We start from the raw sequence: 14,796 nt of genomic DNA on the forward strand, positions 1-14,796 counted from the left end.
ACATGATAATTGAAGTCACCCAATATTTTAAGCTTCGGGCACTCCCGTAGCAGACTCAAGACTAATGCCATCAGCTCACCCAGGAAGCTAGTCGGACTGCTTGGAAAACTATACACCACTCATATTCCCATGCTGGAGGTGTCTCAGGATTGGCAAGACAGGTGGATTCCCTCAAAAGATTGGGATTTTGGGTTTCATTTTCATTGTGACTTCAGGGTGGGAGTTTGATCTTGGGGCTTCCAGGTCTATCTGAGTTGCACAAAAGGTTCCATCACCAAGATGCCAAGCACCAAACGGAAATAACTAGTTCTGTGTTTATAGTACATTACTTGTATAGTACTAGATCATGTTTTGAGGAACAGGTCAGCAAGATCCATACTCTAACATTCCCTTGGTTTTGGCAAGTTCACCATTCCCTCTTTCAGCTTTTCAAAACTTGACTTGATTAGGACTGTAGGAAAAAGTCTGAAAACCTTAAGTAAGTTCAGAGCAGAAGATATCTGCAAACAACTGGATATGGCAGTTGTTATACAACAAATATGTCTCCTTAGCTCTCTCGCTTAAAGAATATCCACTGTTATTAGAGAGAAATATTTGGATATTTTTGAACAGTAGTATGTTAAGGAGGGCCTCTACAGTTCTCCATTTCCAAACCATGGAGGTGACCTATTTGGAAGGGAAGAATGCTGGTATGGAGAGACATAATCATCTTTGTCCATAAAGGTCTGGTCAGATTGGAGACTTACCACTTTACTTATTGTCTTGTAACCTGTACTGTCTGTGACCTTTAGAGCCCCCCAGTGCCCATTGGCAAAGGGTTCCCTGCCATGTAACAGCAACTCTTGTTAGGCCTGACAAACTGACTACACCTAAAACATTGCTGTTATGATATTTATCTATAAAGAATGCCATGTGAGAGATCTAACGAAAGCTGGTGATGCACTGGTCATTAATGTCCTTGTGAAATGTACGTATTAACACTGTATGAGGAATTGTGGGTACTTATTATGCTTTAAAGTCTATAACCAAACAAATGGAAAAACAAGTTGTCTTCCAGACAAGTGGAGGGTAGTTATCTCTCTGTCTCTAGTGTAATTTGAGCATGGTGATGCCAGAAACAATGGCTAGTTCCTTTGCATCTGAGGTAAATACCAAATACCAGGAGCATGAGGAAACAGCATGGCACCAGCACTCCAGAGTCTCAATCCCTGTGCATCATCCTGACTCTTCAGACAAAGACAGTAAAACTTTGGGAAATATAAGGAGAAACAAAGGGGCATCTTGTTACCCATCACTGAGGGGAAAAAGAGATCAGTGCTGTTTGCATTCATGAATGGTGGATCCCCAGCCATGTGGGCTGGTGATGCTAAGGAGAGGCTGTAGGTGAGAAAACTGCCTTAAGACAAAAATTGTAGCCTGTTGAGTTTTAATCGCTAGAAAGTGTGATTAGTCTTTTGTTTTCTTTGTAACTATTTTCTGTGTCTATTATCTCTGCTTAGTATCACTGAAATCTCTGTTCTTTATTAATAAACATAGTCTTCTTTTATTATAAATTCATTTCGGTGCTGATATACTAAAGTAAGGTGTGCACCCTCAGCTGAGCCAGCAAGTGGGTGTACGTTCTGTCTCTCTGGAGACAGCAGACTTAGTCATTTCTGTGAGCGTCCTGTGACAGGGATGGGGTACTGCAGAGGAACATTCTTCCAGGGGGTTCAGGAGCTGGGGGCACCATGTTTTACACCCACAAGGCAAAATAAGGGATGGCAGAGTCCTAAGGAGTTTGTTTGGCTGGCTAACAGATTGGGGTGGGAGGGAGCTGTCACACAGTTTAGAACCAACAAATCCCTCTTTTGCTAAGGCAGAAGGGTAACAAGTTCACCCATAATTCTGGACACCCCGAGAAAGCACCACACAACCATTTCTTTCCTGCATGACAATTTCCATTCCTGGCCCCGATGCCTTTTACCATCTTGCCTCAGAATTAGAATACTTGCTATGCAGTCAAAATGTTTCAGTTATTCAGGCTGTCACCTTATTTGTCTGGTTGGCCAGAAAAATTAAAAAAAAAAGTATGTGAAAGAGAGGCTACTTTTGACCTAAATGAAATAATGTACTCTTAATATTTTTTTAATCTTATTTTTGTCTATTGTTTTAGGGGTGGTGTACTAAGTTTTAGGGAAGGGTTAAGCTTGTGGTTTTAATTTGTTTCTAAAATTTGTATTTGCTTTTTAAGTTGTGTCAATTTAAAAATTGTATGTATTTATTGCGCAATGGCCTATGGCTACGATGCTATCTTGCTGGTTAGTACATGAGTGTCCCTGCCTCTGCATTTCTGGGTCCCAGCTGGGACCAGAAGCAGAAGCATCATATGGAAACCCTCTTAATGGCTGCCAGAAGACTTGTGAGAAAGCCTGCTCCTATGAGTAGTCAACTCCACTTTGACAGACTCAAGAGATTCGGATAAGCATTCCTTCTGGATCCCTAGCACCCTGAGATGTTGGCTCATCACTAGGGGAGAAATTTGTTCCCTACTAAGGAATGGATGTAAGCAGGAATCCTTCTAGCTCTTCCCGCATCCAGTTTCTCCCTCCCCGCATGTAAGCGGCATTTCAGTATCCTTTCTATACTGTTCCAAAAGAGTACATTAAATCCTTACCAAGATTCTGAGCCCTCTTGCACAAGTTCATACAGCTTAGTGTAAACTCTGGTGATCCAAGCAAGTCTGCTGGGTGCTATCACAAGAGATGGCCCTGCGATCACTCGCGTTTGCTTTAGAATGACAAAGTCCTGCTCTTTTCTGACCCCTCTTTTTTTCAATGATTTTGAAATGTTTTATTTCAATTTTGACCCTTTGTCATTTTTAATTTTTTTAACAATATGCTTGTTTCCAAATGGAAAATCTTTTCAAATCAGAAAAACAAAATTATTCATTTTGAAAATGCCAAAATGAAACATTTTGACAATGTTTGCCAGTTTTTTTCCAAAAATTTTAACTGAAACAGTCATAAGAAACAAACCAAAACAAAAACCTTTCCACCAACAGTTGTGGTTTCTACAAATCAGCAGTTTCTGATGAAAAAAATGTTTTGTCAGAAAATTCCCAACCAGCTCTAATATTTAGCTACTTTACTCTTTCCTGGGTCATTATCACATGCCCTTTTGGTGTATTCAATATTCTGTCACCTTCTGGAGCCCTTCTGGGAGAGAGGTTGCCCAGGACTGTATAAGGTGCAGTTTCACCAATACCAGACAACAGGGTTCTCTCTTCTCTGGTCTAGGACTTGCTACTTCTGCCAGTGCAGTTTATGCAATTTCAAATGATATCCACTTGAATTATAATTGCAATTATATCAATTGACTTTATACTGCAGTTGTGGACATCATTACAGTCCACCCGTACCAAAGACAAACTTGTCTCCAGGGTAAGTAAATGTAGCAAATAGAATCAGACAAATGCAAATAACCAAAGTACAGTGGTGTGTAAGTTGGAAATGGGACAGGGGAGGGGGAGGTGAGAACTGGTTGAGTAGATGGGCTTGTTCAGCAGTGAAACAAAAGTATTTCACCAAGCAAAATTTTTATCCATGTCTTAATTAATAAGCCTTAGATGCTCATCTGCACTTCAAGAAGCACCATATCAAGGGACCCATTTACAACATCACTCCACCTGGTACTGTAGATGGGAGCTTAGCCATGTTTCTGACCATGCCAAAGCCATGTCCAAGGTTACTGCCTGGTTTGGGGACACATTTAATACTGCTAGGTCGCATCTATACTATCAGACTGAACTGTGCTGCAACTGGCTTTCCTGATACAGTGCTATTTGCATTGCAGACAGTGCCTTAGTGCAACTATGCTACAAGGAACTAAACAAAATCTGGTTATTTAAACGAAGCAGCAAAGCCAAACCAAGCTGTCCAACCATTGTTGTGAAGCTCTCTCCTCTAAGACCTGCCTCTTCTCTGACTATTAGGTAACTGCTTGAATAGTAGTACTCAAGTCCACTCTGAGAACCTAAATAGGCCCTTAGTTGCCAGCCCTGCCTCATTAAACCACCCTAAACCCCTGTGTGAGATCTCAGCAGGAGTTTACTCCCTGCTTGCTGGAAAGCAAGTAAGGTCTTTGGACCAGATCCTCCAAGATATTTAGGTGCCTCACTCCCATTGGTAAGAATCTAAATACCTTGGAGGATCTGGGTGTTTGAGCTTTGTTGCAGCGTGCTCCAAACTTTTTAGTGCCACTTATCTGGGATAACGTGAATGACTCAGACATAGCTCTGTCACCTGTGTGTAACAGGATCATCCTAAACACAGAGCAATCAGATCATTAGAGCATTCCACATCATCATCACATATTCCGTTAGAGCAGTCCACACTATCCACTGAAATCCACAGGAGTCTTACCATCAATATCATTAGCAGGAAAATCTGTCTTCTGTATTATATCCTTGGGGCCTATTCTCCCTTTCATAGAACACAAGAACAGAACAGAATCTCTGATTATCAAAACATAACCCAATTGGCTAACACAAAAGTGTGAGACCTCCAGTAGTTTTACACTATTGCTTTCCTAGCTAGTGAATAGATTTTGGAGCTTAAAGTTGACTTGAAAGCCATTAGCTGAGACAGTCACATGAGACTCTGTGACTTATATCAAAGAATCCTCAGCTCAAGGTAAGTGATACGTCAGCACATTTCAAGAAAAAGAACTCCCCTTTGAGACATATAAACTTATTTCATTTCATTGATTGATTTTTTTACTTCTTAGATTTATAAAACGTGCCCTTTCTCCAGGCATATTTGCATAGTTGAATAAAAACACACATAAATCTTCCTCTTTTCAGAGATAGGAAGCCATGTATAATCCTACTTTGCCCTCCTTAAGTAACTATTTGAGCAAAGAGATGAATTTTGCACCATGCCCTATAGACATCAGTAAACTCTGACTTTGTTGGACCAGCTGAGGAGGCCAATTCTAGAGCTCTCTAGTGAAAACATAGTCTTGATGTTTCCCTTTAGGGTCAGTGCTCAAACAAGTACCCAAGCTGAAGAAAACTCAGAGCACATTTTGCAGACAAAGCAGTGTGTCTCTGATACTCAGATTCAGCATCAAACATTTTAGGGCTCTGTATATCAGAGATCATATGATCATATAACGATTTCCCTGACACCACACACTAACAAAGTTGTGTTTGACCTAGACCAGGATCACATGAAGCAAATTGTAGAAGCAGAACTATCACCACAACAAGTCGGTTTCAGAAAGGGGATGAGGCACATGTGATCAAATGAAATTGAAAAATGCAAGGAGTACAATCACCCATTGATCATGTGTTTCATTGACCACTCAAAGGTGTTTGATACTGAACATCATTGGCAGACATGGGGATTCCAAAGCAACTAACTCAACTCGACATTGCAAGTCGCTACCATCAACAACAGACCACAGTGCAAACAGCAGGAAGTGACAATGCGTGGTTTTCCACTGGGCAGGTGTGAAACAAAGGTACACATAGAATATCAGGATTGGAAGGGACCTCAGGAGGTCATCTAGTCCAAGCCCTTGCTCAAAGCAGGACCAATCCTCAATTCGCTCCCCAAAACTTTTCAACATGTATGCAGAATTTCTTATAAGGCAAGCCATAAAAGTTTTGACAAAGAGGCAGGAGCTGGGATTTCCACTAATGGACACCTCTTAACTGACCTCAGTGAGGCTGATGACACAACATTCTTTGCTACAACCACAAATGCAATACAATGAATGCCGGAGTCTGTAAAAACAGTAAGTGAGGAATATGAACTGTCCCTGAATGTGGCAAAAACAAAATACAGTCATGCTGACACTATTATATCTTGATGGTAGTGAGGCTTTTGACATGATTTCACATGATATTCTCATTAACAAATTAGGAAAATGTGGTCTAGATGAAATTACTTTTAGGTGGGTGCAAAACCGGTTGAAAGACTGAATTCAAAGAGTAGTTATCAATCGTTCACTGTCAAACTGGGAGAACATATCTAGTGGGGTCCCACAGGGGTCAGCCCTCAGTCCAGTACTATTCAATATTTTCATTAATGACCTGCATAATGGAGTGAAGAATATGCTTATAAAGTCTGCAGATGACACAAAGCTGGGAAGTGTTGCTAGCACTTTAGAAGAGAGGATTAGAATTCAAAACAACCTTGACAAACTGGAGAATTGGTCTGAAATCAACAAGAAGAAATTCATTAAAGACAAGTGCAAAGTATTGCTCTTCAGAAGGAAAAATCAAATGCACAAGTACAAAATGGTAATACCTGACTAGTCAGTAGTACTGCTGAAAAGGACCTGAGGATTATAGTGGATCACAATTTGAATATGAGTCAACAATGTGATGCAGTTGCAAAAAAGCCTAATATCATTCTGGGAAGTATTAACAGAAGTGTAATATGTAAGACAGGAGAGGAAACTGTCCCACTCTACTTGGCATTAGTGTTGCCTCAGCTGGAGTACCATGTACAGTTCTGGGCACCATACTTTAAGAAAGATGGGGATAAATTGGAGAGAGTCCAGAGAAGAGCAACGAAAATGATAAAATGTTTAGAAAACCTGACCTAGGAGGAAAGGTTAAACAAACTGGGCATATTTAGTCTTGAGAAAAGAAGACTGAGAGAGGACCTGATAACAGTCTTCAAATATGTTAAGGGCTGTTATAAAGAGGACAATGATCAATTGTTCTCCATGTCCACTGAAGGAAGGACAAGAACTAATGGGCCTAATCTTCAGCAAGGGAGTTTTAGATCAGATTTAAGGAAAAACTTTCTAACTCTAAGGATAATGAAGCACTGGAACAGGCTTCCAAGGGGGTTCTGGAATGCCTGTCATTGGAGGTTTTTAAGAATAAATTGGACAAACACCTTTCAGGAATATTGGGTCCTGCCTTGGCATAGGAGGTTGGATTAGATGAACTCTCAATGTCCATTCCAACCCTACATTTCTCTGAATCTGTGATTCTATAGTAACAAAACAGGATGCAAGCAGACATTATGACTAATGGTCAGTTGTAGAGGCAGTAGATTAATTCTGTCAACTGGGATCATATGTATCCAACCAAGGAGGCTGTTTTAAAGAAATCAGAAGAAGACTAGGAATGGCTCACTCGTCCATGGCCACCTTTACAAAAGTTTGGAAAAACCATGGCATCTCAAAATGTACAAAGGTTTAACTGGTGGAAAGCTTAATTTTTCCCCCTAACAATTTTTGGCTGTGAATCATAGGAAATTAATGCTGCTGACAAGAAGAAAATTGAAGCCTTTGAGATGTTGTGCTGGTGAAGAATCTTGGATACTGTGACATAGTTCCTCCTCTGCCTTGATGGGTCCTGCGTTTACTGGCAGTTTTGCTCGCCTCAGAGATTTGCAGCAGCCCTCAGTTTGGCCACTTTTGCTAGTTGCTCAAACCTGCCGTTCACTCAGCTAACCTCATCACTGGCCAGCATGGAGAAAAGGAAAGAGAACAATCCCCGCAGTCTCTGCTGGTCCACCTAGTGGGTCAGGGGACAGGCAAGGGACGTTCCCCTCTGGCAGGACCCATAGTCCAGATCAACTCCTCCTGTATCCAATAGGGAGTTAGAGGGATGGGGGAACCCAGGCCTGCCCTCTACTCCGGGTTCCAGCCCAGGGCCCTGTGGATCACAGCTGTCTACGATGTCTCCTGTAACAGCTGTATGACAACTACAACTCCCTGGGATACTTCCCCATGGCCGCCTCCTAACACCTTCTGTATCCTCACCACAGGACCTTCCTCCTGATGCCAGACAGCATTTGTACTCCTCCGTCTTCCAGCAGCACACCCTCTCACTCTCAACTCCTTGCACATCCCTTACTGACTGAAGTGAGGTCCTTTTTAAACTACGTGCCCTGATTAGCCTGCCTGTCTTAATTGATTGTACCAGCTTCTTAATTGGCTCCAGGTGTCCTAATTAGCCTGTCTGCCTTAATTGGTTCCAGCAAGTTCCTGATTGTTCTGGAACCACCCCTGTTACCTTACCCAGGGAAAAGGGACCTGGTTAACCTGGGGCTAATATATCTGCCTTCTATCACTCTCCTGTCCCTTTGACTGCATTCCTGTCCCTGTTATTTCATTAGTTGTCCCCCATACTTATTTGGCTTCCAGGTCCTGTGGATCCCCCTCTTAGGCTGGGGGGGGATCCTTTAGCAGTGAGCAGGCTTCTGCCCGCCCACTTCCTGGATCCCAATAGGATCACTCTCCTGTAGCCATCTGGCCCGACCCTGTCACAATACCTCCTGATGGAAAAGAAGATGAATGCTTACATTAGAAATATTATTGGAGAGAAGCAGATCCTGCTGCTGGAAATCAAGGTGGAAACTAATGCTACAATTCAAAGTAGTCACCTGGCATTGCCACAGAAGTCAATAGGAGCCCAGTGCAATGGTTGAAGAATTGGTGTATTGTACCATTTTACATCTGTACATAATTAAAAATGCAGCACCCTTTCAATCGTTAAAATTTTATGGGGACTTATCAGTGCAGCCTTATTTATTTAAATGCTTTTAACAGAATGGAGTAAGTTTAGGCCTTAATATTAGCTGCCATAATGATAAATGTAATGGTAAACAGGTGTATTTTATGGAAGAAAAATGAAATTAATTTAAATTTTAAAAAATCCAATTTAAATTTAAACAATCTGCTTTTTATTTTTTAAATAATCTGTTTCTGTCCCTGCTGGTTGCAATCCTCTTGACTTCAGTGAAATGTCAGGTGAATAAATGAGGGCACCATTTGGCACATAATGCCAAATTCTACCCTTGTTATAACTGCTGCTCCTATTGACTTCCTTGGGAGTGGCTTCCATGTTACAAAGAAAAAGACTTTGGACTGTTGCCTCTGAAATCCCTTGAGGACATGTGTGAATTGGTCCTGTATATTCACTCTTGCTCAGAGGGCTCATTGTTAATAAGCAGAATAATATTTGCTTGCTTCTTGTTGGGTGCAACATATAACTGTGTCTGGCTGTGGAGCTGACGTTCCCCAGAGGAGACTGAAATGCATTTGGCATTTCTCTGCCATATGAGCACCCTAATACACTCATCCTAAAATCATACTACTACACAGTTACTCAGAAATCAACACATGTCATCTCAGACATGACAGATATCCTTAGCCTGTGGCTTCAGCTGTTATAGCTTATTCAGATACCATGGTGATGAGGGTGGTGTAAAAAATTAGCTAGTTAGCTAACTCCTTGACAGTCACTTACTCATTCCATGGAGCAATAGTTTTCCACTCTAGATAATGCACTAGGTAGAAAGATCGACTAGTTTGTAATAATGAATGATAATGGGACGTAATGCCCCAAGGCATGGTATTTGCCCAGATGGAGGGAATGTGGTAAGGTGATAGCTAAATAGATTAGATTAGACAGCCTGGAGTGATATGTATTGTGGGGAAAAGAGATTTCATTTGCTTCTTTTTTTTCCTTTTGCCCAATTTCTCCACCCCCATTTCTTCCTTTTGCCCAATTTCGCCACCCCCATTTCTCCACATTCCAACCCCTGCCCCTGCCATCCCAAACACACACAGTGTCTCCCTATTGGCAGTGTTTTTATCAGAGGGGTGTAGGTGTTGAAAGGGAAAGAGGCTAATGGGAAAATTCTAACACAGTGCTCAACAAGGAGATAAGACCGCCTGGGCTGGATGAAACTACTGAGTGGAGCCACACTGCAGCTTGTTCAAATGTGTGCAGTGCTTAAGTGTAATGGCCGTAACCCTCCCATCCTCTGGCCAAATGCTCTTGTGTCTGCCTTCCCTCGCAATGTCTTTAGCTATACTAGGCAAGAGTCCAAGGGAGCACCAGGGAAGAGAGAGAGGTGAGAACAACTGCGGAGTATGAAGAAAGAAAGAACAGAGAAAGAGAGAGAGAGAGATGCACAGATGGGAGTGAAGGAATGAGAGACAGATTTATTCTGCATTCCTTTGTCCATCTCCTCCATACACTGAATCACACAAGCATGAAAAGAGATGTACTGAATCTCAAAGGAAATAAAAGAAGTGGAAAATTAACTACAGATGAAAAAACTGGCTGTGTCCAGAGATTCCTGCATATCAATCTATTGTGCTTTCTCTTATCACCTTCTGAAAGGAGTGGCCTGGGTTCTGAAGGATCAAACACAGGGAAGGTGCAGGGAAGGAAGGAAAGAGTTAAATAGACTAGGAAGGGAGAAGGAGTGGAAATAGGGATCAAAGCAAAGGAGCAAGAAAGAAGAAAGATGATTTTCTTATGGAGATTTGTGTGACCTACAGTGTGTGATATCTCCAGCAGGCCTCCATGTTTAGCATAATGAATGGGTGGGGTTTGGTAGAGTACCAACCCCTTTTGTTTTTCCCAGTCTGAGGTCTGGCTGGCAGCAGGCAGCACCAATGGACTGGGACGGCTCAGGTACGACAGCTGAAACCATCTGCATCACCTTACAGATGAACCAACGGTGAGCAGCGTTGTGGACAAGGAACTCTTTCCTGGTGGTTACTGATGCCTGAGCCACATGGTGATGCAGGTTGATCTGTGAGGCTCTGGCTGTGTCCTCTGCCCTATCTTTCCCTATACCTTCCCTTGTGAGCCATTATTTCCTCTCAGCTTGTTGTGTTTGACCCTGTTCACTCTCGGGACTGGTTGCCAACAACACTGACTTAGATGGTCACAGTGAATACCAGGCAGAGCTATGTGGGGTGGTGCTTTTGTGACTTTCACACCTCCCATTCTACAACCACATGTGGGCTTGGTGCATTCCACTAGCCCCCTCCCAGTCCTGCCTGCACTCAACCTGTGTATCTCAAATTGAATGCCCGGAATGGTTATGGACATTTAGCACACCCTGTTCTCTGTGCAGCATTTGGTGCAACTGGTTTCGTTATAAACTTTCCCATGCAGACTTGGACACATGGGCCCGCAGAGTCCAGAGGCTGTTAACCCTTGTGTGAGAAAGAGAGAGAGATTCCTCCATTGTGATCATCTTAAAGAGAACAATGATGAGTTGTTACTGTGAGAAGGAGTAAGGTGTATTTTAGGTGTATGGTTTTCTTAAGCTAGCTCAGTTATTTCCTCTGTGGATTGACAATAAAAGAGTAGAGAAAAGAATCCATAAGAAAAAGAAGCTATGGGCTCTGGCACAGTAGCCGCTGCAGTGTATTCAATGGCTACTGAGCCTTGGCATATGACAGAGGTATAATCTTTTGTAACACTGTCCCATGTCTGGTGATAAGGGCCAGGAAATAAAAACCAATCTCTTACATGACTCTCCTTTATGTCACTTTTTTATTAGAAGGCCCACAAAGAAAAGGATTTGAGTAGGTTTTTTATTATTGTTGCTCCTCTGCCCAGTGGTAGCTGCCTGGGACCTTGCAGGTTGGCTTCCCAGGAAGGAAAATTAGTGGCATGGAGTCTTGGTGTATTCTAAGTGTAACTTGCTGTATCTACACACTGTGACAAAGTTTCTGCTCTACCTTGGTGGGTCTTGCGCTTATTGGTGGATTGGCTCGCCTTGGAGCTTCATGGCAGCCCTCAGCTTGGCTGTTTTTCTGAATTCACAGTCCAGGTTGACTCCTCCTGTGTCTGACTAGGAGTTGGGAGGATTTGGGAGGAACCAGGGCCCGCCCTCTACTCCGGGTTCCAGCCCAGGGCCCTGTGGAATGCAGCTGTCTAGAGTGCCTCCTGGAACAGCTGTGTGACAGCTACAACTCCCTGGGCTACTTCCCCATGGCCTCCTCCCAACACCTTCTTTATTCTCACCCTAGGACCTTCCTCCTGGTGTCTGATAATGCTTGTACACTTCAGTCCTCCAACAGTCCGCGTTCTCACTTTCAGCTCCTAGTGCCTCTTGCTCCCAGCTCCTCACACGCACACCACAAACTGAAGTAAGCTCCTTTTTAAAACCCAGATGCCTGATTAGCCTGCCTTAATTGATTCTAGCAGCTTCTTGATTGGCTTCAGGTATTCTAATCAGCCTGTCTTAATTGTCTCCGGAAGGTTTCTGATTGTTCTGGAACCTTCCCTGTTACCTTACCCAGGGACCTACTTAGCCTGGGGCTAATATATCTGCCTTCTATTACTCTCCTATAGCCATCTGGTCCGACCTGTCACAACACTTACACCTGTCCTGGAACAGAAGTGGTCACAAATAGCATGCAGAGCAATCCCTTTTCAGGAATCTCAGCCCAGCACCAGTGCTTGTGTCCCCAGGAGGAACTCTACCTCAAAAATTGACTCTAATCAGCAACCAAAGGAGAAAGCAAACACTCCTGCTTTTCAGACAGCTCCCTCTACACAGAACCTTGTGTAACAAAATCACCAACAACACAGAGAATGTCTTCCTAATACTCAACCTTTGCTCGCACCATAACTAAAAGATTTTGGAAGACTACCTAGTGACACCACCTAGTGACACCTTCAATAACACAATCACTAATTATTAGTAGTAGCAGTATCTGTACAAACATAGAGTAAATGACAGCCTCTGCCCCAACCAGCTTACCCTCTAAAAGACAACATTTCACAGGGGCAATGAGATGAACAAGTGGGATGGGGTCTGGCTTTGTGAACTATTTGTAACAAAACTATTACAATGTGCACAATTCTTAGCCAGCCAGGAGCAGGAATCACAACTCACCACCTACCCAGCTGTTATTGGATGGCAGGTTTGCTTCTTCACATTCAAAAGATCTTCCTGTGTGTATCAGAGTCAGATCTAGTGGCTCTAGTGACTAACACAGGGTTTCTACTAGTATGTGCTCCCACTAGTCCTGCAGAGCCCGCTCAGCTCTGGAAGAGGGCATTGGAGTCTACATATTACTGCCTACACAAACAGAATTATTTATTAAATTCCAATCAATTACATCTATGCAAAGCAACTGATGGTCAAAGAAGTGTATAGGTGTCACTGAAGGCCTAATTTGGTCCTGCAGAACTTTTCTGACTCCTGAGGACTCATGGAAGCTTGATTCTAAGATCGCAGGTTGAATTTTCAGGGCTGGCTGTTAGAAAAAAAGGTTTTACATCTAAACTGAGCCTATTGCTTTGTGATCATTGAGAGACAATACATGTGGGCCCACACAGTGCCCTCGTAACAGTCACACTGCAGAGCAGAACCACAGTCCAGATAGACTCTGGAATAAATAAAAGAGCAACCACACTGTGGAATTTGTAGATTCCAGCTCATCACTGTGCAGCATATGGCAGGTTCTGCTGCAAATTCTACAGCTAGAGAATCACAGACTATACGGGACCCTAATCATAACTGAATCCTGAGCAATAGTTTCTTGTCACACTAAAACTAATGGCTCTCAGGAGCCCTCATTCTGACTTGGACCTGCCAAGGAATGTTAAAAGGGAGGGTGATGGGTAGCACAGACCCTTCTGGACCCCACAGGGGGCCCTCATGATAATGGTAGTCCTCCCACACCAAAGTTTCCCTAAATAAAAGTAAGCAACTTTTATCTGTGGTGTGGATGGCTAGGATACAAGGGGAGGAACTCGACTAAATGGAATAAAAGCAAGACAATAATAGTATCACTTGTTTATCAGAAAGGAACATATAAAGAGAGCAGTTGCCTCCTTAGGTCGGTTTGAGGTCTTCTGTGGGAAGGACTTGGGAACTGGGCCCTGGTCACATGAAGACATTTTTGAGGTGGAGTGGCAAGGGCTTCATTTCGTAGTAAAATATATGTGTTTCATAACCTGGCATCATGATTCACACTGCATGCAGAGGGAAAGGAGCAGGGTCAGGAAGGAATTTTCCCTCAGGTCAGACTGGCAGACACCCTGAGGATTTTTGGCCTTCCTCTGCAGCATGGGTCACTTGCAGGTTTAAACTAGTACAAATGGTGAACTTGAAGTCTTTAAACCATGATTTGAGGACGTCAGTAACTCACCAGGAGCGGGTGGGGGAGCTTCTGTGACCTGCAACGTGCAGGAGGTCAGACTAGATGATCATGATGGTCCCTTCTGACCTTAAAGTCTATAAGTCGGGCAATGTGTAATGCACAGTGTGCAGGAGCACAGACTATGGCGAAGCTAAGAGGAGTGGGCTGCTTTGCCTCTCACTCAAAAGCAGAAGGCAACTCCCATGCATCTGCAGGGGCCATGTGGCATGCAAACATAGTAATTCCCACATGGGCAATACCTACTGGGCTGCCATACCCTGCATCAGGAGGTGCAGCACCTCCTGTGTGGCCAGAATCCATTGGGCTATAATGCTTGAGGCTGCTAAGCTAGGAGCAGGCATTGCCAAGAATTCCAGCAGCACCTTGTGGGCCATATTCCTCCCTCATGTAGTCAGTGGAGTTACTCCAGGAACAGATTTGGCCCTGCTAGGACATGAAGCAAACTGCCCATGGCCCAGCCCTGCCTTTTCTGCCTGATTTCCCAGTACTGGGCAGAGGGAAAGGGGAGGGCTTTTTTCCAGACAGTACCGCTCGCTCACCACTCAGCCGTAGAAGTTTCTTGTTATCATTGTCCATGAGCCACAGTCCAAAGAAATGAAGAAAGTGGAGGCTATTTGCTGCTGTTGTTTTGAATGTGAAGCAGAGCGGAGCCTGGATTTCATTCTCAGAGCAGCACAGGGTCACAGGCTGCACAAAGACAGCACCATTGCTTATCGCTCCCCAAGGCATAGCTCAGAAGAAAGAAAAGAAATACACAGCACTGCGCAGGGTTCACTGCTCTTGGCAAACTGCTGCCAGCACCCCAGAGGTAAAGGACTCCCTCCCCTTGCTCACCACAGGTGCCAGCCATTCCTACCCCTT

The sequence above is a fragment of the Caretta caretta genome, chromosome 1 (assembly GCF_965140235.1).
Source record: "Caretta caretta isolate rCarCar2 chromosome 1, rCarCar1.hap1, whole genome shotgun sequence".
In the NCBI taxonomy this organism is placed as follows: domain Eukaryota; kingdom Metazoa; phylum Chordata; order Testudines; family Cheloniidae; genus Caretta; species Caretta caretta.